At 47.2% G+C, this 23841-nt stretch overlaps 1 protein-coding gene across 6 annotated transcripts in view; it reads right to left on the reverse strand.

The window, feature by feature from the left end:
* Positions 1 to 20698, reverse strand: part of SLC8A3 (solute carrier family 8 member A3) — a 113622-nt gene extending 92924 nt beyond the window's left edge. For 3 of the 6 annotated variants that reach the window (XM_039552706.1, XM_039552705.1, XM_039552702.1), the window contains exon 1: positions 20130 to 20698. The gene's annotated coding sequence lies outside the window, so the exon portion shown is untranslated. The remainder of the gene's footprint in view (positions 1 to 20129) is intronic. The other 3 variants (XM_039552707.1, XM_039552704.1, XM_039552703.1) reach the window with 2 other exon arrangements.
* Positions 20699 to 23841: the final 3143 nt, after the last annotated feature.

The following is a 23841-nucleotide window of genomic DNA, read 5'->3' on the forward strand; positions in this document are numbered from 1 at the left end:
AAACGCACTTCAGTATCTCACCACTGAAGAGTACTGGTACAGATGCATGGGTTGTCTCTCTGTCACTCTGAAGAAGGTACTTAAGCAAGGACTCTAACAAACTGCAGCATTTACATGCCCTGCAGATGAAGATCAACTGCTAGAAAAGTAATTCAGAGGAAAAGTGTATATATATTTTTTAATATATATATATATATATAAAGATAGCTAGTTCCTGACCTACAGCATGTGCAACAAGAGAACTGAGTGCTCAGCTGCCACTCACCCAGTGATGCCACGGTGATCCCAGCACAGAGCACTTCAACTCAGCACAAACAGTCAAACCCAAGGAGCCCCCTGCCTCAGAATCCGGGGAATAAAACAAATCGAGCAATCTCTAGCAACACAAAAAGTACCATTTAAGGCCACTGAGCAATCTCCAAATGAAGTTCATTTGTAGGACGTAATTCGGTTATAAATTATGGAGTATCTTAGTGGCCGAATCATCCCCACAAAGAGCCCCTCCTAACAGGCTGCAGAGTCTGCAGAAGGGTCCTAGGGCTCCCCCAAGCTTCTGATGCACAGGGTCTCCATGTTAGAAGGTAAAGATTTCAACCCAGAAATAGGGCAGAAGACTCATGCTCGGCAAAGTGCCAAAGGCCATTTATCACTAGCCTCTCCTCCGCCATCTGGACAGTCACATTTTAAATCAATAATCCTGCTTTTAAATGGTCACAGAAACCTACAAAAATGCCACATTTAAGAGAAGTTGTGCTCATAAAACTCAGAAGACAGAGCAAAATGCATGTATCCACCAACATTCCCTTTGCATCCCTAAGAAATTGATATATTTTCAAATTTCCTCTAAAATGAAAGTAACCTCTAACCTAAAATACCATAGAAAAACAATGAAGCTGATCAATGTAGCACATAGATTTGGCATATCACTGCCCAATAATACCTTCTATTACTTACAGACTACATTGCTGTAGGGCTTGCACCACTTAAAATTGGATTCTGGACCCTTCACATTATCATGGATCATGCTATTCTCCTTCCTTCATAACGGGCCTCGGGAAAAATTTGATCTCAGGCTTAACCGGCAAATCACATTTGTGAGTCCAGACACAGGCAAGTATCTCACAGGAAACATCAAACTTAATAGTGGCATAATCTACAGCACTTGGAAGGTTCAAAAGCCTTAACTCCCACTAACTTTCATTGAGGTTTGTACTGCCAAATGAGCAGGCCTGGGATTCATTTCCCCTACTGTAACTACCCAAATCTTGGGCAGCAAGTCAAACGAAGTCTCTTAGGCTCCCTCTGTAGTCAGAGGAAAGAGACACTCATTTCCAGGGGATGATCCTTCCTGTTCCAAGATGTATTTGACCCACATCTCCAGAAGAGATTATGTCCCTTCAGAACTCTCTCCGCTGTCTCCAGAGGGTGCCCAGTCAGGTAGTTTAGAGCAGATGCCTAAACTTCAGATGACAGCAGTTCAAAGACATGAACTGGCTCCTGAACACTTGAGGAGATCCCCCCCTCTCTGAACTGTAAATATTCCAGACAACGTTATCGTGTTATCAGCAGCAATAAATGCATCTCAAATGGCTATTTTATCATCATGTTGTGTCGCTTGCCTGTTTCCAAAAGCGGGTGCAATCTTCCCAATATCAACAAAAAACATTTTCAACTTTCAGATAAAAATCTATAAAGACAGCAAAACAGGACGGAAAGCGTGAGCACGGACTGCAAATGAACAAAACTGTTCCTGACAGAGCACAGCAGAGGGGAGAGAATTGATTATGCAGTATCAGGATCACAAATCCATATCTGACACCCTTGATATTAAAAAACAATACAGTTCTTCATGCTATGTGGACTAATTCAGAAGAGTGAGATTCTCCCACGTTCGCCTACATAACTTCCCACTCCAATGCCTACTTATCTATCCTCCTGTCTCCCCTAGCCCCAGTGACTGATCGAGCTCCCAGGGATCAGAGGGACCTCAGCCCCAGTGAGGGCTGTTAGTCCCAGCCCCAGCCTTGAAGTCTTGCTAAAACACCCCACTGCCCACTCAGGGTCACAGGGAGGACTGAACTGGCCAGCACATATGACTTAGATTCAGTTTGATGCTCCCATTTTGTCCTCCTTCCTTCTCTACATGGTATTTGCCTAGCTTTCTGGTTGCAGGGTGTTAGGAAACCTCTGAGAAAGGGTCAGTGAACATGCGCAGGGTGACTATGAGCCGCAAGCCCAAGATCTCCAGGCTGCAAGGTAGATGTGTGCACACGACAGCAAAGATGACACATTCCAGGTGCCTCTGACGCAAGGTGCACACAGAGACCAGCTGCATGAGCACAGCAGCTCCAAAAACACCCCAGGCACATCAGATCATCCTTTTCCATACTGCAACTGCTGGCAGGTATCCACCAACCTCTTGACACTTTCAGCTCCCAGCTCCTATTTAACTGTACCACAGCCAGTAGGTGCTGTGTCTTCCAAGATCAGCCATGTAGAAATGGCTGACAGAAAGACAGGAGTCATTTCAAGAACATATAAGTGACTCAAGCACCTAAATTTGGTTTCAAAAATAATTTAGGAGTCTAACTATCACTTAAATTCAGAGCATTGTCTAGGAATAGCGCAATGACTAAACTGCCCTCTGAAATAAATCACTGCTACCACCAACCTCCTTCTCTGTGGGACAAACAACTTCTGTAATTAACACTGTCTACCTTCTGCAATGCCATGATGGCTTCTATTGCTAGGTATTCCTCGACACTCCAGGACCTTGCTAGGTCTGCTTAAATTTTAATTCAATTTTAAGCAGAAGGTAATTTTACTACTATTTATCAAACTAATAATATATTATTTCAAAGACAATCTCTACCAGGGTAGCCTCTGTTTATGTGTTAGGACCTCCAAATTCAGGCTATGTGTTGCAGACTAAAATCTCAGAATTTGGGAACATTTTTTCTTCGTTGATTTTCACTTGCTTTGACATCAAGTGGAGGTCACAATCATTTTTCTAAAATGATACAATAATGCAATTCTTTGTCACAGATGAAACTTCCCAGTGGGATCAACAGGAACTTTGCTTACAGCCATGCTGTCTAATAAGATCTTAATATGTGTTCATTAACATGAAAAACAGTAACCTAACCAATCTGAAAAACACAGTTAAGAATTCTTGCGGTTATCCCCCTATGGAGAACTGTGGCAAAAATGCTTTATAACAGAATAAAAGCATTAAATTTGAAAACTGCTCTGAAGAAAACATTCAGGTAAAAGTTTAACACTCAGGTAATGGAGGATAGAAGAGTTAAAACTCACTCTGTAGCTCCAGGTCAGCAAGGTTGCTTACACAAGGTGCAAGTTCTCCCTCAGATATATCTACTAAACTCAGCCCAAAAACCAGTGGAGGAGAACTCCAGAGCCTGCCCAGAGTGCTGCAGACATGTCCCCCACTCCTCCTCTGAGCAGCAGCATTGAACTCAGCAGGGCTGGCTATGACCAGAGCCAACCTTCAGAGTGAGACCTGCTCTGAGCACCAAGCCTCCAGGTGGCCTTGCAGCACAATCCTGAGTCACTCCTAGGCACTCAGGAGGCGTCAGGGTGTCACCCCTCTGACACCAGTGCGACAAAACACATCCACATCTGGTGCAGGGAGGTGTCATTCCAGCAATGTCACTGCCCTGGCCCTACGGGATGCAAACAACAGGAGGCTGCGGCAACAGCAGAAAGTTAATTGGTACTGGGTGATCATGAGGATCATAATTTCCACTACCTCTTTGCTATCAGACATCATTTTCTCCCACAGGTCTCTGCCCTAATACTGTTTCCAAACTGAATACACACAAATAAGGGCATAGGCAGTTAGGGGACCAGAAAGTGTCCCCTGTCTGGTAGGGTAAGTTCAAAGCAATCAATCAATGCAAAAGAGAGACAAAGTGCTGTGAGCATCACCAGGATAAGCAAGCATTCAACAGCAAGGCTCTGGGAAGACATATAGGAGTTATTTTAGCAGAAGGAACTCCTTCTACAAGAGTTGACAATGGCCACATGATCTATAAATGCATAAATAGAACCCATAAACAAAAAGATGAGTCTTGAAATATTTTTGAAGACAGTCCAGAAGGCAGTATGGACCATGCTCGTCACAATGAATGTCTCTTCCAACCTAAACCACTTTATGGTTCTACGAGACAATTCTATGATGTAATAGCTTGAGTTTCAGAAGACTGATGGTTTGTCTATTGTGGATTTGTATTTGGCATAAAGCTGGCAAGACTATACTGATCCCTTATAATTTAGCTTTTTATATACAGCTTCTCGCATGACTCTAAAGGTAAGACATCAAGTGGAGGTCAAAGGAAGCATTTACAAGAAATTAAATCAAGAGGCAACATAACACAGTGATGGCTGATAATACATAACCTCTACATGCCGGGTTCCTAGAGTCACTGCTCATTAAATACAAAACCAAAGGCAACCCCCTAAGTCCCTAAAGGGTGTACCTTTGAAGGCCTTTCAAATAAATACCTCCTTTAATCCTTTACTCCTTCTAGTCTCTGTTTCTAGGAGGCCTCTTAAGGCATCAAATTTCTGATTTAGGCAAAATTCCCCTTAAAAACCTTTGGATTTGACCTGCAAATAAGCTTAGGTTTTCTGGCACCTTCCTCTGCTTCCCCTCTTCCTCCCACTTCCCAAATAAATGAGACATGGGAGTACATCTGTGGCCATATATCCTCTCTCCCTGACTTGAGCCAGGAAAGGCATCTGATTAGATCTTGGCGCGGGGTGAGCCCCACTCAGGCGTGGGTGCTGCACTGGGGCCAGGCAGAGATAGTTCAAGATGCACTTGACAAGCATCTGTCCCACACAGAGCAGATACAGAACTGCTATCAACATCATCTTACAGCCCCGCTCCAAAGCTGGGGGAGACAGAAATAAGGCTCAGCTTAACAACATGACTTCACATTCCTCAGTTCCAAAGCACATAAAAGCTTTTTGATTGAACACACAGGGTTTTTTTATAACCATGAGCAAAAACTGAAATTATAGCCTTTCTGCCAAAGAACACAAGTAACTGAGTTTTCACAGAGGAGGTATTATACCTAATGCACACTCCTCCCTCCCCCAAAATAAAAGCACAGCAAAATATTTCATATAAAACAAAGTCTATTTTTCAATTGTCTCCACTGAAATGCTACTGAGCCCTTTGCTCATCACTACAAGAGTAGTATCCAGAATGCAAGTTAAGATGTACCTGCAAGCCAAAAGCCACAGCAGTATAATTAGATCCATTTTGTCTGACAAGTACAAATTTCCAACACAGACTAGGCCTTAAACTGTCAGAATGATGACACACACCTGCCTATCTGAAACGAGCACAACCAAGGAGCCCAAGCTGACTTTACACAGGTTATGACACAGCAAAGAGGTAGTTTACCTCTCTACTACTGCATCAGCTAGTTTTTATGAGGGAAACAGCAGCATAACTCATGTCTAGGCCATGACAGATCCCCACAGTTCGGCTCAATGAAAAAGTTATGGCAGAGAACTGTAGGTGCTTGATGCTTTGCACTTCACAGTAAACATGCCGAAGTCCAGAATTAGCTGGATTAATCCCCTTGGTATGTGTCAAAAGGAGCCTTTGTTTTCTCTCAAGATGGTGTAGAAAGCTACCATAAAAAAAGCTACCAGCTCTCTTAGCACGTCTTTAATATTTACAAGCTGGTGTCTCTACTAATTTGAGCAGTACCTACCATTCTAAAATGGGTGTTAATTAACATAACAACTCAAGTCTAATAATTCCTTATAGAAATGCTGCAGTGATGAGATCCAGTTACAGTTGGTGATCCCAGGGGCTGGCCCCAGCGGAGCACAAGTCTGTGTACAGCTAGAGCAACCTCCAAACACTCAACTTGCCCTGGGCAGTCCATGCTGGTTTTTCTGTATTTTAGTATCCATGATGCTCCTGGAAAAGCAGGGGCATAAATAGCTAACCCATAAAGATGCCTGTACTTAATTGTCCCCTTCCAATGCCCCACTGACTGCACTTGACTGGCCAGGCATTTTATTTCCTTTCTCACACCTGACCTGAAAAATATCTATATAGGATAGCAGATATATGGATAGAGGAGCTGCAGTCTATGCTCTGTACACAGACATGTATAGGAGGTAGCAGACACTGCAGAAAACCTTCAGTGGACAGCCACAGCCACACTTTAAGAGCCATCCTTATTTACGGCGTGGGGTAGTGCAGCCTCCTTCAGAGCCACACTGTATTTGCTCTTCCACTCCCCATACACATCCATGTCTGAGACTCCTCAGCCTGAGGGACAGCAAGAGTTACTCTTTTTTTCCCCAGAACCATAGCCTTTTTTACATTCAAAAAACAAAACCTGGTATTTAGGCTGACAGAGAGATTAGTAGTGGGCACCCTCCTGCTTAAAAGGCAGTATTATCTGCTCAGATATAGATGAGCTTTTTCCTTTTCATGAATAGTACACAATCTCACTGTTGTTTTTCCAGGACTTTCAAGCAGGCAATTCACACAGGAGAGAGCAGGGATCTCTGGAAGCCATCTAGTTCAAGCCCCTGGCTCAAGTAGGGCCACCCAGAGCCAGTTGCCCAGGACCACATCCAGCTGGCTTTTGAATATATTCAAAATATATTCAAAAATATATTTGAGGATATTCAAACACAACCTCTCTGGTCCACCTGGGCCCGTGCTCAGTCACCCACACAGTAAGAGAGTAAGAATCACAGCCATGGGGTCCAGGCCTGCTTTTGACCACCACATCTAGGTGTCAGTGTACAGGAACCCAGAGCAAACTCACCCCATGTACAAACTGCACTGGGAGGTCACCGCAGGGCCTTGGTGACAACGACACATGCATTTGGCAAAAGTCACTGTTGTGACCTTTCAGAAGTCACTGGGAAGCCTTCATTGCTCATTTAGAGGCAGATCGTCAAGCATCGGTCTTTTCAATGCATTTAGAGTAATTTCTAAACACAATTAAAGCCTTTAGGTGCTTTTATCCCAGTGCAGGTGAACACACCATTCTTCCCAGTATGAATGGCCCCAAACTAAGAGGGCAGGTACTTTCAGCCACATTCTCCAGACTCCTGCTTTTATGCTCATGATGTGAAAGGCCCAGTGAAGACGCTGGAAGTTCTTCCTCTTAAGTTTAGGAGGTTGAGGGAAATAAAGAGGTGGAGTTACTTGGCCACGCACTCGATGGTCCCCCTGCCTCTTCCATGGACTGCAGCTTAAGGAGACAACGTGGAACACCTGAAACACATGGGGTCGTTGCACCAGGCACTGGCTCTTCTGCTGCAGCCCTCAAGGCACTGGTTTTCATCACACTGTCTTGCTGGTTTATTAAGAGCAGTGAAGACCATTTGGGGAGCAGCGGGGGAAGGGGAAAAACATTTCAGCAGTGTGAGGGAAACTTCTTGTCAGCGAAAGACACTTTATGTACTGCCCGTGGCAGCACACAGGGTGCGTTATTTACTGCTCCTGCTTCACAAACATATTATACTGCTGGTTCAGGTGCCACCATCAGAGTGCAACTTATCTCCTAGTGACTCACAGCATCCTACAGATGACAGCAGCAACTCTGACATTTCTTTAGCATTCTGGTGACAGATCTGCAACTGCTACAATTAAAGACCCTAGGATTTGTTGTCAACAGTGCGTTTGTGCTGCAGAGCACGTAGTTATATGCACACAGAGGTGGGCTAAAATGGTACATAAGAAGAGAAGAGGTGGTGTAGTCATACCTCATCTTTAGATCCTGACTTAGTTAAGAAAAATACAAGTTTTCGACAGAAAACACCTATTTGAGGCAAACAAAACAAATCATGTTGTTTTGTGCTGCTGGATTTGATGCAACAAGTAGGCAGGCAGGGAGCCCTTCCCTGGCTGGCTCACAGGCTCTTGGGACAGCCACCAGCCAGCCATGCTGGGTGCTGATCCCAGGAGCTGGGGCACACACTGTTCCCATCCTCTGGAATAGCCTGTTTATTTCTTAGCTTCTCCTTCAAGGAAAAATAAAAACAAAATTTATTAATTTTTGTCTATATACAGCAAAAAAAAATAAAAAGAAGAGTTTTTACCAAAAATGCCACACCACATACAAGAGAAAGTATAAGCCCTCCGCAAGTCTGTTCAGAAGGGCTCATTCCTGGCTCAGTAAGAAAGAAAATATTTAAAAAGTTAATGGAGGCAGAAGCAGCAAATGGGGCAGTGGGAGACTGGGCAGAAAACCAGGAGGGGAGAGGAGAAGGAAAAGGTTACACTTGGGAAAGCATCTTTACTACTGCAGTAAAAACAAGTCGTTGTTTGTCATATTAGATAGGAAAAGCCCTCACTTAGCCTAATTAGCACAGATTTCACTTATTTCAGAGTAGCTAGACCAGAGACAGAAGAGTTGCCTGGTCCATGCCTCAGGGACTTCCACTGCATTGTTCCCCTTGTGGCCATTATTTCCTAGTACTTTGTCCAGCCAAGTCTTAAATTATCCAAGTCATGGCATTTCCACAACTTCCCATAGAGACTCCACCATGATGTAATTTATCTTGGAGATTTTAGCCGTCTTCCTTATATTTAGGATGAAATTAAGAAAATTTATGCTGCTAGTTCTCATTATTGTGTCCTTGGAGCACTCTCAACCATTCTCCTCCCTGTCTGAGATTTACATGCTTCAGATACTTGTAAATAGCTGTTCTCCTCCACAGCTTTTCTTTGGCCAAAGCACACAAATTTATTTTAATCTCTATAAATTAGCCCAGGCTGCCCTTTAATCATTTATCTTCATCTCCTCTTGATTCTCCATCTTTGAGGCAGTCAGAAGCAGACCGGTATCTGGGAGAGCCATAGCTCAGTGCCTGCTCTCACCAAAACCAGCAGCAGATCCGCTCTCTTTGCAACAGGAAAAGCCGAGCCCAGGCAGTGAAAACTTGCCTCTCAGCTCTGCTGTACAGCAGGTTTTCATGAGATACTGGACTGTTACAAAGGTTGAATCAAGACTGATATACAGGAACTCTCTGTGTTGCTCACTTTTTAAGATCTCTCCACCTGTTTGTTGTGTGTCCCCAGCACAGTGGGGCTGGCACAGGGAGCACAGTGCTGACTGGCATGTGTGGAATGAAAACAGAGATTTCCAGAGTTTCATCCCAAAAGTCAAGGTCTCCAGCTGAGATGAGGGAAATACACTGTAACACGCCCACTGCTTCTGCAGATCTGAGCACAGCAGGAGGCAAGAAAAATGCACTGAGCTATGGGTTATCCTCAAAATACCTCCCACTTCACTTGGAAGGTGCCAAAACCTGTAAATTCACCCAATTTGAATACAGTTATCAAATAAGACTCCACACAGCACCCTCACCCTTTACTGCCACATATCCCCACATCTCTCTTATTGACAATTCAGATATCTTAATCCTTTGGTGTTTGTTCAGCTGCTAATTCTGCAACTGCCTTAAAAAATAAGCCCTTGCATCCACCATGATTAATTCATTCTTCACAAGTCCAGGCTGTTTATTGCTCTTTGTTCATTTATACACTAGCTGTTTACAGATTCTCTTTTAATATTAGCTCTGTTATTTGCTAGAGACTCAAGTCATATTTACCATATGGTAATTGCAGAGATGACATGGACAACAAACAGTGGAAGCTGAGCTGCTATGGCAATTACAGTAAGTGGCAGCAGTCTCCAGGCTATCTGCTGCCCCACCTCCATTTCTTCTCTCCCCACCCTCTGACGGCTTTCCCTGTGGGCTGTATGAAGCCATATGCCACTCTGATCTCTACAGCAAAGACAGGCAGAAATTTGTTCTTCACTACAGAATTACCAGACAGGTTGATTCACCTTTTTCCTTTCAGTTTGTGTTCCAAGTGCAGGTCTGCCCTCCCTGGCTGGCTGCCCTGCTCCGTCCTGCCAAGGGCAGGTAATCTGAAATACTGTCTGGAGCTAGACACCCTCAATAACCACATCTTCTTTCTCACCATTACAACCGTACTAACCTCCTCCTCTGCCTCATCCATGGTCTCAGTGTGCCTCAGATATCCCCCCGAAGGAGTTGCAAAGGATCACATTTCAAAGGGTGGTTAGAAGCTTAATGAAGCAGCTCCTTTTAACCCACTTGGGCAGCTGGAACCCATTGAAATCACAGATTTTCCACTGGACACCAAAACATGATTTAAAAATCCTGCAGAAAATCAAGCAGATGACTATGAGAGGCTACTGCTGTTTTCTCCAAAGAGTTTATTTCTTGATTCCTATCAGGAGCACTGGCAGATTCCATACCCAGATGTCATAGGGCTAAGCCAGGTAAATTCATGACTCGGTCCATTAAGAAGATTCAAAAAATCAAGATTACCTATATACGTTTGCCAGCTTGGGGGCAGCGCATACAACAAAGCACTTTGTTTGAAAAGAATGAGATTCTCCCCTGTCATTTCAAACATGCCTGCAATGATACTCTCCCAATTCCCAGCAGTCAGCAAGTCTTAACTTAGATGCCAGTGCAGAACATTTGAAAACTGGATGCAGGGCATCATGTATCAGAAGAATTTTCTAGCAACATATATAATAATCATACTGTTGTTTATCTCCAAAGTGAAGAAATAGCATTTTCCTAGTATTCAGAGCACGCACTTACATCAGCTTCCTCCCCTTAACCCTCCCCTCCAAAAGCCTGTTTTTACACAAAGTCATCTTAAAAATTAGAACTATCTTTCCAGCCTAGTCAATCTGCATACCATAAGAGGAGGGCTGGCAAGAGAGAAGAGGAACAGAGTACTTAGGACTAGATTTTCTCTGGTGTAAATCAGCATAGGTCCAGTGAGCCCCAGTCAGCAGAGCCAGCTTATTATATTGAAAGAGTTGCCTGAGGAACTTTGGCAACATTTCATACAACAGAAACCTCCAAAAGGAAACCTTCATCTATTTCTTCTTCACAACCCACATCACACACAGCAGCTGGGGGGCATCTTCCTACTTCCTCCATACAACTATATTCCTGTTCATCCTGCCTTGGATCCTCCCTCCTCCCAATATTCCATGCTGGCCCCAAATCTGCTACAACTAGTCCTGCCAACAGGAGCAGCAGCTGAGTCATGGGAGATGACCACTTCAGCCAAATGCACTGAAACCAGACAAGAGAAGGAGAACATTCTCCTTCCCCCCACAATCCCTGGCTGCAGCACACAAGGCTTGGAGTCTCTCTCCTCCACCATGTGCCCAGTGTCACCTTGGAGCAGCACATGAGGTGCCATATCCTGGAGGTAAAATGACAGGAGTCACTGGCTGAATGCGGGTGCTTGAATAACACACTCATCCCATGCAGCACTCTCTGTACAATCTATTTAAGCCACCAGGGAAAAAAAAGAGGACAGCTTCTATCCTGCCACTGAGGGGCACAGCCTCCATTATGGATGCTAGTAGTCCATATCTCCACCAGTTTTACTCAGGAGCTTGAGTCCCCTTTGGGGACAGGGACAGCAGAAATTATCTTTTCATCCTTTTCTGCAAAGAGAAGATTAAAACTGAGATGTGTTTAACTTGCTTTCAAGTCCAAATCTCTCCTAAGACCCTGCTACAGCAAGAAAATTGCAGGGTCCCACTCTTGCTGCAAGTTCCAGTGAAGGACTGACATGAGCAAGAGCTGAGGCAGGAATAACAGCCTGTTTTCACACCCCAGCTAAACACTCATGCCCTACGCCTCCTGCCTCAGCCCAGAAAGACTCTCATGCCCAGCCATACTTCTGTGGTGGTGTCCTGAACCCAGCTCTTCCTGACATTGCTGGTGACAGCAGCTCCTGTCATCTGGAAAACCTGTCACAAGTCACAGGCAAATGCTTTGCCAAAACAGAAGCAACAGTCCCCTAACACCAGCAAGTGAGGAGCAATGGGATAGGAAGAGTGTTATCCCAGGCAGAGCCACCATTAGTTGCATTCAGGTCAGTAACACGAACAGGTAAAAGAACAAGCACAAAAGATCTTTGACAAAATGATGGTCACTTTTCAAGACATAAAAAGCCTTGAAACTAATCCATTTTGCAGTGGGAGTTCAGTGAGCAGACGAATAAAAGTGGGTACTCAATGAATTTGAGATCTGTATCAAAACAACCCTCCACTCAGCAGACATCGTTCCTCTGGCCATTCTCCCTGACCTCTGATCTCTGCAGATACACATAGAAACACTTCTGGATCATTCCCCTGACCCCTCCTCCCACAGCACCCTTGTGGTCCCTTCCCAAACCCAGCTAGCAAGACCATGGCCCCTTTGTCTGGGGTGATTGCAGCAAGGCCCCAATACCTGGTAGCTGTTGGCTCCCACACAGATATTTGCAAATTATGACCAGACCACCTCTTCATGCTCTCTTTGCAACAGTAAGTACATGAGGTTTCTGGAATACTGCACAACCCAACATAACTCCCATGTCCCCTCCCCTCAGCCTTCTTTGGGAAATTAGCTTTGGTCTGAGGGACGGAGGTGGTCAACCAAGCCAAAAGAAGCTCAAGGCCAACACCAAGAGAAAGTTCACAGACTCAGGGTATTTTATCTAGCAAGCACTAGAAACTTCTTTAACTCTATGCTGTGCATTTGCACAATCTGTGGAACACAATGCTGTAAGAGATAAATTAAATACTCTTAAGACTCAGGAATGTGCAGGGAACACTGAAAATACCCGTAGATCCACCAGACAGGATGCATCCCTTCTCTTGCTCCAGTGCATAGTTCAGCCTCACTGGTGTTTGTGAAAACTGCTAATGTGTGTGAACAGCAAAAGCTGGAAAGGCCCTCCCTAACTGAGCATCTGCACCCTGCCTGGGCCAGCCTCTTGCTTTGTCCCAGCAGCCAAGCCCACACGGACCTGAGAGAAGACAGGCACAGAGGATACGTGGCAGATTGCAGATTGAATTTGTGAGTGATGCTGTTAGAACACTGGGAAGCTAGAAGGCATGGAGTTGTTGAGGGAAGTCCGGAGTTGGGGCAGCTACCGCGAATCATGAAGAAATCTATATACTTAAGAAGGAAAAGCAGAGGCAGGAAAAGGCCATGGTTCGGGGAAAGAGGGATATGTGTGACTCACTAGGATGCACAAAGCAGCAAGGAGATGGATCTAGACAGGCAGCAGGCAAGCCAGCAGATTTTTGGGAGTGACGTAGGTGTACCAAGTGCAGCAGAGCATCTTCTCACCTTCAGTCTCCTGGTGTGATTCCCCAGAGGGGAGGCAGCTCCATCATGCTCTGAAGGTTAAGCTGTGCCTTCTGCCTGGCACAAGAACACACTGCAGCCAATGGGTAAAACTGCCTACCTACTTAAAAGCAAACCCCAACACTGCCAGGAGGGACAGGCTTTATTTTTAGCTGGGACACCAGCAGGGTCACTGCTGGTGCTGCATTCCCCCATGGAAGCCAGGGTTTCATGAAGTGTGCTGTGTGCGCAGGGTCACTGCGGGGGAAACATCCATCAGGTCAGCTTTGGGGAGATGGATTATTTAAGTTAAGAGAAGAGGAAACATTTACTAGAAGAAGTGAACCTGAAACTACTCTGGAAGGTTAAAATGAAATGAAAAAATGAGGCTTAAAGAGTCAGAGTGGGCAATAATTTATGAGAGGCCAATGTCTAGTGCACCCATCTCCAAAACACTTACACAGGAGAATACCCCATCACAGCTAACTCCAGCAGCATTCCCTCTGCCTGCCTCCTATGACCCAAGCTTTGAAAGGCTCATTCTTGTCTAGGGGCTGCCAAAACAAAAGCAGCATCAAGTCATTATCCCTCATCAGAATCCTTCGCAAAGGAAAAGTACACAGAGAGCCACCTTGCCCCACACCTTGGCAGACAACAACACTGAGAGCTCCACCTCACTCTGGTCCCTAGGTCCTCACACGGGGCCCCGGTTAGCACCGAGGCCAGCAGCCTCCCCCGGACTCTCACACCAGCCAAGTGCAGCACCCGCGGCGAGCGCACGGCAGCAGCACAAACTGAGCCCGCGGCGGTCCCGTGAGGACAAGCAGGACACTAACAGGTCCTCCCTTGCTAGTGGGTTTCGTGGGTGCAAACCTAATAGAACAGTTGGCACTGCTCCCACTTGCACTCCCAGGGAATGCAGGCTGGAGGCTTCAACATGGAGAGATTGCTGTTGATGAAGCGCTGAGTGCTAGTGTGAAGCTTTCAAGGGACTTGAAAGAATTTAGAGCAGAGGGGAAGTTCTCATTTTATTCTCTTCTTGAAAAACCTGAGTCCATTTGACATGTTGCATCTGAGAAATAGCTTAGCCTAGACCCTCTGATTTATTTTAATCAGGATCAACCCCTGTGCATGTTCTTGGGAAGATTTTATATTAAAAATTTCTTCTTTTCCTGCTTTTTGTGCCTCTTAATAGGTTAAGAAGTGCTTTGCAGACCCCATCACTATTAGATTCTTTGCAACTAATCTGCATTCAGTACTATCCGTTTCATCAAGTGCAGACTTCAAGACTGAACCAACTCCAAGCCTTAACTGCTGCAGGCAATTCAGGCAGCAGCTTCACAGGTGGAAGCAGGGCTTCTTAAGCCAACCAGAACATTTTCCACCTCTGGTCATTTGTTACCGCTCTGCTCTAGCTCTCCCCTTGTTACTGGCATAACTGTTTGCATGGCTAGGGCGTGAATAAGGACCAGGAATCCATCTGGCAGAAAAGCAAGCTGAACTCACCACCTGGACACACGTGCCACTGTGCCAGTATCCTGCAGGGGTGGGACAGGTGCATAAACAAGCAGCCAGGGTGGGAAAGCTGTAGAAAACAAGGTCCAGATGACAAGTATGGCAAGTGCATTAGCTGTATGGGCAGAGGCAGGTTTGCCTCTTGCAGCAGTGAATCCTGTAACACCCCTTGGACCATGGAACAGCCTTGTCGTGCAACACAAGGGCAGAGACATATCCATTTTTCCCAACTAACATGCGTGTTCAAGAGTCACTGCATAATCCCAACCAAAACCAGAGAGGAGGATAAAGGTGCTTATTACGGTGAACTTGAAGCTCAACATCAAGATACTGCTTCCCAACAAGGAAGGCCTCCCTCAAGGTGGTAAACCAAGACATCCACACCTTAATGACCCAAGACAAATCTTCCTGACAGTAAACAGTATGGAGAACAAAAGGACAGGTTCTTCACGCTGAGCATTATTCCAAGTACCCTCACCGGTGCAAGGCAGAGGCAGTGCTGCCTTTGTTAATTTGTGTGGGGGGAGCTGTGGCACTGGGGCAGTGGTGGATTTCACAGCCTGCCTGGACCCTGGTCTGGGAGACAGACTCTCTCCTAGCACTACTCACATTGAAGGGAGCTAGGACACATCCAGAGTGAGCGGCAGCCTGACTGCAGAGTGATGTGCAGACATGCTCTAACCCTCCCTTGCTTCTGCCCCTGCTCCGGGGATGGAAACGAGCTTCCACCAGCATGCAGCATATGAACACACTGGCAGGGCACCTTGTGTTGTCAGCACTGGAGTCCCACATTCACTCCTGGACATGTCACCTTCAACACAACCTCAGCAGTCAGATCTAAGTGCCCTCTCGCAGGTACATCCCTGCATCACTACACTTCTTTTGATTAAAACTGTATTCTGCGATGCTGCTGTTTGCTTTGAGACAGCCTCCAAGTACCAGCCTAGGAGAGAGGAGATGAAAGCAATGCCAGTGCAGTCTCATCTGTCTACAGTTTCTAAAACTCTTTGGCACCTCACTGGTTGCAAAACATGCCCAGCAGCCCAGGATATTTAGTATTTCTGATTGCTCTTGACCTGGCTGTCTCTGCTGCTGTCCTGAGTTAGGAGGCTTAGGTAAAAAGACAGCAGAGTACAGGAAGGCAGCAAACAGAGCAAGCTCAGTTTTGTAGCCTTGAAATAATCTGCTAGTGAATGGAAACAGAAGCTTCTCCCTAAATCTGAGTGCTCTAGAAGAGCTCCCTGTTTTATTATGATGGAAAATCCTCATTGGAGTGTTTCATTAGAAAACAAGCTATCATAAAAGAAATGTTAAGAGCCCTAAGCTCCCTTCTCTCCCATGATGTCAACTGTCAGAGACATCAATGACAGCTCGACTGTGTGATCAAAGGCTCTAGCAAGGGGATTTAAAGACGGAATTACCAGAAAATTGAGAGTTGAAGGAGCATGGGGGCATGATCATCACCTATTTATAAATGTGTCTTATGGGGCAAACTAATTACTTTATGATGCTGTACTACAGGAACAATGGCACCTGGGTCTCACTGTGACACCGACAAGATGGGGTGGTGGTGCTGCCTTCAGAACGGCATGACACATCCCTGCTGCTCATGCTTCGTTATTCCTGCAAAACCCTGCAAAAGAAGTGCCTCGTGGGGAGGTTGGGAGGCCATCATGCTGAACTTCAGCAGTCACATCTGTGATGGCCCTCAACCACAGCTTGCAGCTTAAAGCATTAAGGCAGAGGGGAAGAAGAGCAGCCAGCTACAGTCTATACCATGTTAGTCCTCAAGCAGCCCATAAGCCCACTGAAGCTGCAGGAGACTTAAGGTGCTTCCTGGATCTCATTCTGCACGTAAGCAGGGACATGAGCTGGAGCTCCGCTCCAGCCCCAAACCCCACAGGTGACCCCACGTCACTGAAATCAGCCGATTCAGGACCATGAGCTCAGCAGCAGAGGGGTTCTAAAGGTTCCCCAAGAACGGCTTATCATCTCATGTATCTTTCAATGGATGAAACTCTTCAGGACAAAGACTGCAATTTACTAGACATCTGTATGGCGCTTGGAAACATGGGCCCCCAACCAGGCTGATGCCTTTAGGAGCTACCGTTATCTAAACAGTAAATCAACAATAGCATTAATCTATGCCACAATACCTCAACACAGTGGGTGATGGTAGATGGAGCATCACAACTATCAATTTCCTGGCTTCAGAGACTTTTTTTCCCTATTAAGAAGATGTTTTTGTCATAGTAATTTAATTTCCTTCACTTTTTTTTAAATATAGAATTAGATATTACTGCCTGGTTTATAAAAAAAAAAATTGGCCAGCAATCAAAGCTATCTTTTTAACTGTGAAGCACATGAAAGGCATCTGAAACATGACAGCAACAAAGAACAAGGAACTATTTGTCAATGCCACTTGGTCATTGGGGAAGCTTAGGGGAGGAGACTGGTGCTGTTTGTTTAAAACAAGCAAACAAAACCCTGACAGACAGACCATTTATCTGTATAGTGCTTCACTTGAAAATACTGGCGAAGGGAATACATCTTCACTTGGTTTCTAATAAAAGTGCTGACACACGCTGTTGTGGCCTTGCCCTGCCTTGGGGATGGAGGATGCCTCTCACAGGAAAGACCCTTTGAAAATAAGGGATCAGGCACAACACAGCAGCAGGTCAGCCTAGGCCCTTAGCAATCTCTTACCTGTACAACCTGCAACACCCTAGCATCTGCCAAGCTCAGACCTTCCCTGACTTCAAACCTACCAGTTTCAGAGGAAAGCAGAGGGAGCAGGAAGGGTGGATTCATCCCTGGGTACCTCTTTCCTTCCTCCAAGACAGCCAAGCTGAGGAACAGTGCCCTGAGCATCCTAAGATTGCCATGCAGAACAACTCTCCGTGACTCCCAACAACACAGTCTGCTCCAGTCTGACTGGATCAGACAGGGCAGCTCCTGCCCTACACTGGCCCAGCAAGAGCCTGTGGAGCACAGAACAGTGCATTATCCAGGCTGTGCTTGGTACTGCTCCACACGTGCTCTCCTGTTCTGGGTGCTAGTGTTGAAGACTGCTTCCCACACTGCCCAGCGCAACGGAAAGGACTGTCCCACCTGATGAAAGGACTGTCCCACCTGATCTGCCATCCCAGGTGCCACCCTGTCAGGTGGCAGCTTTGCAGAGCAAGAGTACGATCTCTGTAAAAACAAGTGCAACACAGAGAGGCGTTAGGATAGCTACAAATCTGCCTTCCCTCTCACCCAGTAGTTATTGCAACCATGTCCTTACCAAATCCCCACGCAGGTAGCGAAATACTATTAGTGATACAAATAAGACCTGGGACCTGAAATGTACCTAAGCAGTACAGTAGAGGTATGCAAAACCAGAAGCATACTTGCATTTCCACTGCCTCACTTGGGACCTCAGCAGTGGGATTACTACAGTCTGTCCTACCTTGGGCATTTGAGCAATGCTTAAACTACCCATTTTGGCTTTAGGGAAAAAAACCCACCAGACTGCTGTACTGCACCTTCTGCCTAAGGCTCCCCATCAGTCGTCTCTTCCCCACACTGGTTGATACTACACCCTTCTATTCACAACATGGGGTAGCCAATCTACCTCATGTTGCACACTCACGGCAGAACTGAGGGCTCCTGGGCTGCTCCCACTCCTCCCCAGCCAGCCCTCAGCAGTAGCTGGACATGCTCTTTTTCAACATCACTACCTCTATTCAGGAAACAAGTCTCATTCCAGTTGAACGCAGAAGCACGAACATGAGCACCAAATGTGACTTTCTCAGCTAAACCATGATCAGGGTAAACAAATGCTTCCAACAGCAGTGGATGGAGCAGGATTAGGGACTCCCTAGAAATGCTAGTGCAGCGGAGGAGTGATTCCTTTCCCCGCTGCACCAAACCTACAGAGCACCTTCAAGGCCTCTGTGCCTTGTGTCCCCCAAAGCCAACTCTGCTGTCCTGGGCCTCCCGCCAGTCTCCCAGGGAGCACAGGATGAGTACTCCTGAATGGGAAGGTGCTACTGACTGTTACCTAAGTCTTCCAGCCCTGTCATCTCCAGAAATAAAAAACCAGCTCAACAAAATCACCCTTTTGCTTTATACAGGGATGTGTGGAATTAAAGGAACACACATATATAAGCATGAAGAGGGGAAAGATGTGTGTAAGGTACCCATTCTCACCTTGTCCCTTCAGTGTTTCCCCCTAAATCTGAAACAGATTTTTAGGGTAAAATCCCCAGAACAAGCCAAGGAACTACCCAGTAAGTCAGGAACCCAACCATTACACTACAGCTCCATTGGAGGGGGCAGAGGGGGAAATGGCCATGGCCTCACGTTTTAGAATAACAGTAAAAAACACCAAAACCAACTGCAATGGTTTCATCTCTCACCCAGGGTGATCGATACTTCAGACACAGGTGAAAAAATATGAAGCCCTGAAGCAAGGCTGGGAGAGAGGCAGAGTACGAAATGAGCCCACATTTAGGTCAGCTCTCATGCGTGTGCATGTGTGTGTGTAGAGTTCCTGTCCCCCTGCCATGGGGGGCTGCGGGCCTGCCGGCGGCCCCGTGCCCTATTTAGGGCAGCGCCTGGCATAGCAGCTATATTTGACACCCGGGGTAAACAAGCCGGCCCCGGCGGACGGAGCGCGACAGCTGCCCAGGACGGCGGCCCCGGCGCCCCCGCCCCGCGGCCGGGGATGGCCCGGCCCGGCCTCTCCCGGGGGAAAAAAAATGAAAAAAAATTTTTAAGGAAATTTAAAGGGGGGGGGGGAGGGGAGATTTTAAAAAGGAAATTTATAGCACTGCATGAGAGCCACTTCCCCCGCCTGGCAGCCCCGGGCACAGCCACCCCCCGGGCTCCCCGGCATCCCTGCGGGCCTCGCCGCGCCGCCGAACCGGGGCACCCCTGCCCGGCGGCGGGAGGGATCCCGGGGCGGCCGCGCGGTGCCGCGGGACCGGGCAGCTCCTGCCGCGCACGCCCCGCCGGAGCCCGCCCGCTCCGCCAGGCCCCGGCCCCCGCAGCGCCCGGCCCGGCCCGGCGCCCCCTCCCCGGCGCGCATCCACCCCGCAGCGCCCGCTCCGCGCCGTAGGCAAAGCCCTCCCTCCGCAGCGCACACACACACACGCACCCCCCTCACACACACACACACACACACGGGCACGGAGCCGCCACGGCGCCGGGAAGGCAGCGGGAATGAAGCGAGCTCCCAGCGCCTGGGCAACGCTAATTCCCCCCGCTATCCCGGGAGATGAGCCGGCAAAGAGCTCTCGTCCCCCCACTCCCCCGGCACCCCCCGCTCCACGGCCATTCGCGTGCAAGGCAGAGAGCCCCGACTGGCAGCAGGACACCTGCCCGCCAACCTCGCGTCTCCCACGGAGAAGGGGTGGCACCCCCTTACTTACCCTTTCTGCCGGCTTTCCTGACTTTTTTTTTGGAGGGTCGGGCTGGGGGATGGGGGGGAGGGGGCTCCGCTGGCTCCCCAACACAAATCCTTCCGGTTCCTAAAGGGAGCTCATCGCATCTCCCGGTGATTCACCGACGGTGTGTGCGGGTACGGGGGGGTTCGCCTTTGCATGTCAGTCCAAGTTGCCTCGCTCGCTACAAAACCTGTGCTCCCTTTTGCAGCTGTCAGGGAGAGCGGGGAGGTGCATCTGGAAAAGGGGGTGGGGGTGGAGGTAAAATGTTGATAAATCCACCAGCCTTGATCTTCAGCTCCGTGTGGTGGAGTTTGGGGAGGGAAGGGAGATCTGGCGAAGAGGGAGGAGGGCGAGGAGGATGGAGATGAATGGGGGTCGAGGGAGGGGGGAAGAGAAAATGGATTGTACCCCAGATTGCCACTGAATCTGCTGGGCTTCCCCCGCTCCCGCGCTCACACCATCGGGGCTCAGTGCAGGCTTCCCAGCATTACGGTGCACGGCAAAGCGCTGAGCCTGATTTCTGGGAGCCAGCGAGGTTTGCACAACTGCAGCAAGAAGCCAAATCAAAAAGCCAATCTGCGAGCCTCCAAACTCCACGTCACCTATCAGCTGGGAGCGAGCGCTGCAACAGAATTACAAGCCATGCATATTTATTCCTCCGAATCCAGGGGGGGATTTTCAGATCGTTTAAAGCGAGGCACGGTGAAACCAAGGCAAACCCTTTCCAAAATAAATAAAGGCAGAGCACGTCTTGCATGTAACACGCGCACACACACCTCTATGAGGTCTCCATCGGTATATATAGATAGAGATATACACTCACTGAGCGGGGATCACTCCTGTGCCATCCTAGTATATTGGCTTGACTTTGTGTATTTCAAGCAAGGAAGGGGAAGAACATGGTAGTCGAGCCTCAGAGAAGAAGATATTGATTGCTTATCTGAAATTTAAAGCATCTGCCAAACACTTCTGAGAGATTAAATAGAGGCAATATAATTACACAGCCAGAGTTGGTCCTGGTATCCATTTGAAGCTGCATGCTTTAGTCTGTGCTTGCAGAAACCACCCAGTTATTTTTTTAACCAAAGTCAAATAAGTTGTGAGACAGCAAGTCATTTTAAGGTAAAAATACACATTGCCTCCAAAGTTGCTATTTGACTTTGGCAGAAGACTACTAGGGGCTGGTTTCCACGACCATGGAACAAAGCAGTACATTTATGCCTCACACAAGACACATCATGGTATTTGCACACATTTGCCTCCCCTTAGGTCCCCTCTGTTTTTGCCACAGCAGTTATGGGCAGACATGTGCCTCCAGGAGATTTACCTTCTGGCATAGCTTCTCACTTCTTTAGAGCCCAGGTACTACAAGGCAACAATCCCTGACACTGAGCTATCCTGCCAAAGAACGGTCTGTTTCATCCTCCAGAGAGAAGCTGTCCCCAGATCGTTTGTCCCCAGTGACTCCCCATACCCCCTGAGGTGATGAAGGCCCAGAAGCTTTCTGGTGAGACCTGAGCACATGTGCAAGTGCAAACCATCCCTGTCAAAAGCAGCTGAATCAACTGCCATGAGAAATTCGAGCCTGAGTCCTACACTGGGCAAGAACTTTTACCTCAGCCAGGCACAGGCAGCAGACATACAAAGAGGGAAGAGGAAAGGGCAGAACACTTACTGGGAAGGTGACATGTAAGAAAGTTGAGCAGGCTTCATGCTGCCAGAAATTGGTAAGAAAAACTGCAAATGGGCTGTGGTCCCCTGCAGGACATCACAGACCACTAAGTCCCTAAAAGTCAGCTGGTACATTCTAGTTATGGCTTCATAACAGCTATGGCTCCATAATAAGAGCAGCCCCTGGCCCCACAACTCAGCACAGAAGGGATGCAGAGACCTGGCAGAGCAATTATGCATTCTGGTCAGGCTACTCACTGTTATTAGTTAGAGCAGGGCATGGAAGTGCAGGACAGACAGGCAGCAGGAGGAGGCCACAAGGGGACAGAGTTGCTGCAAATAAGTACAAGATGGAGGTACAAAAGATGGTGGCAGAACACCTTGTGGGTCCCAGACTCAGCCTTTTGTCTCCCCAAATGCCACCTGCCACTCCTGGTGTCCTCAAATGACCCAGCAAGGCAGCTTACCAGGTAGGAATGTGGTATGGGATGCACATGGGCCAGAAGACATGGCAAGATCCAACATATTCTGAAGTGCCTGACCTCAGGGCACTGGCCAGTCCTGCACAGGGCTGCAACCCTGAATGAGGCTCCTGTGTGATGTCAGGGAGGAGAAGGGCTTCCCAGTGCCTGGGGGAACACAGGCACATGTGCATTGTGGCCCATGGCATTAAAGTGCCCAGCAGTCTCAGTCAAGCTGCAGAATAACCCTTACTAACATCAGTACATAAAATCAACAGCACAGCATCAGTGGCTGATACCCAAGACTGTGTGGATGCAGGGACTCTGGCACCGGCCAGTGACATCCGATCTCCAGGTGGCCACCTCCAAACCTCACACCCCTGCCAGGGAGGACAGCCCCCAAGGGTGGCAGCTCTCCAGTCACCTCCAACACCAAGCAAAGGAAACCGCCCCAGGTGGCACAGGGAAACTCTCCCAGCCCACAGCTCATCATCAGGCAGTTCCAAACAACTGCTTGTGTTTAAGGCTCAGCAAGAGTGGGTCTGGAGCTCAGGAGCTGCAGTGCAAAATGCTCATCAGCAGGAGCAAGCCCTGGGGGCAATACACAAATTTACAGTTGACAATAACTTAAGACAGACAGAGCTCTTTATGGTACACAGATGTTTCATTTCACCTCATCCTAGTACATAAAATCATGCCTAATACACTTAAGAAACGCTCCGAGCCATTTCCCTCTTTCCTTCCCTTCCATATGGGCCTCATCTTACATTGCTCAGCTCAGGCAGAAATTTTTCATTACAAGAGGGAGTATATGAAATTTTTTATCTCCTTAGTCTTAAAGGTGTGCTTGCAAAGTACTAACCTGAGATGAAAGCAACCAAACCATTTATATAAAAATACTATTTCAAATAACCCAAAACAACACAAAAAACCAACCACCTCTTGTTTATATTAGCTTTAACAATTAAAGTACAGGGAAATTCCTGGGCTGTTTAGCACAATCTCACTAAACAAGCATGGATATTAGTTTTTAATGACTGCCAAGATCACTCGATGTTTCAAGTGTTACCTCACCTAAGGACCAGAGCTAATGGTTTTAAACTTATGGAGGCCTGATTCAGACTAGGTATAAGAAACAAATTTTTTACAATGAGGGTGGTGAAATACTGGCCCAGGTTGCCCAGAGACATGGTAGGCACCCTATCCCTGAAAACATTAAAGGTCAGGTTGGACAGAGCTCTGAGCAACCTGATCTAGTTGAAGATGTCCTTGCTCATTGCGGAGGGCTGGAACTAGATGACCTTTAAAAGATACCTTCCAACTCAAAACTATTGTATGATTCTAACCCAAAACCACTGCAAGTCTACCAAATACTAGTATATTAAAAGAACACAGAGCAGGTAGAGTTAGAATGGACCACTGGAGGTCATCTGGTCCAACCTCCCTGCTCACACAGGTCCCCTAGAGCACATTACTCAGGATTGAGGACAGATGGCTTTTTGGATATCTCCACAACTTCTCTGGGCAACTGTTCCAGTGATCGGTTACCCTCACAGTAAAGAAGT

The sequence above is a fragment of the Corvus cornix genome, chromosome 5, assembly GCF_000738735.6.
Source record: "Corvus cornix cornix isolate S_Up_H32 chromosome 5, ASM73873v5, whole genome shotgun sequence".
In the NCBI taxonomy this organism is placed as follows: Eukaryota; Metazoa; Chordata; class Aves; order Passeriformes; family Corvidae; genus Corvus; species Corvus cornix.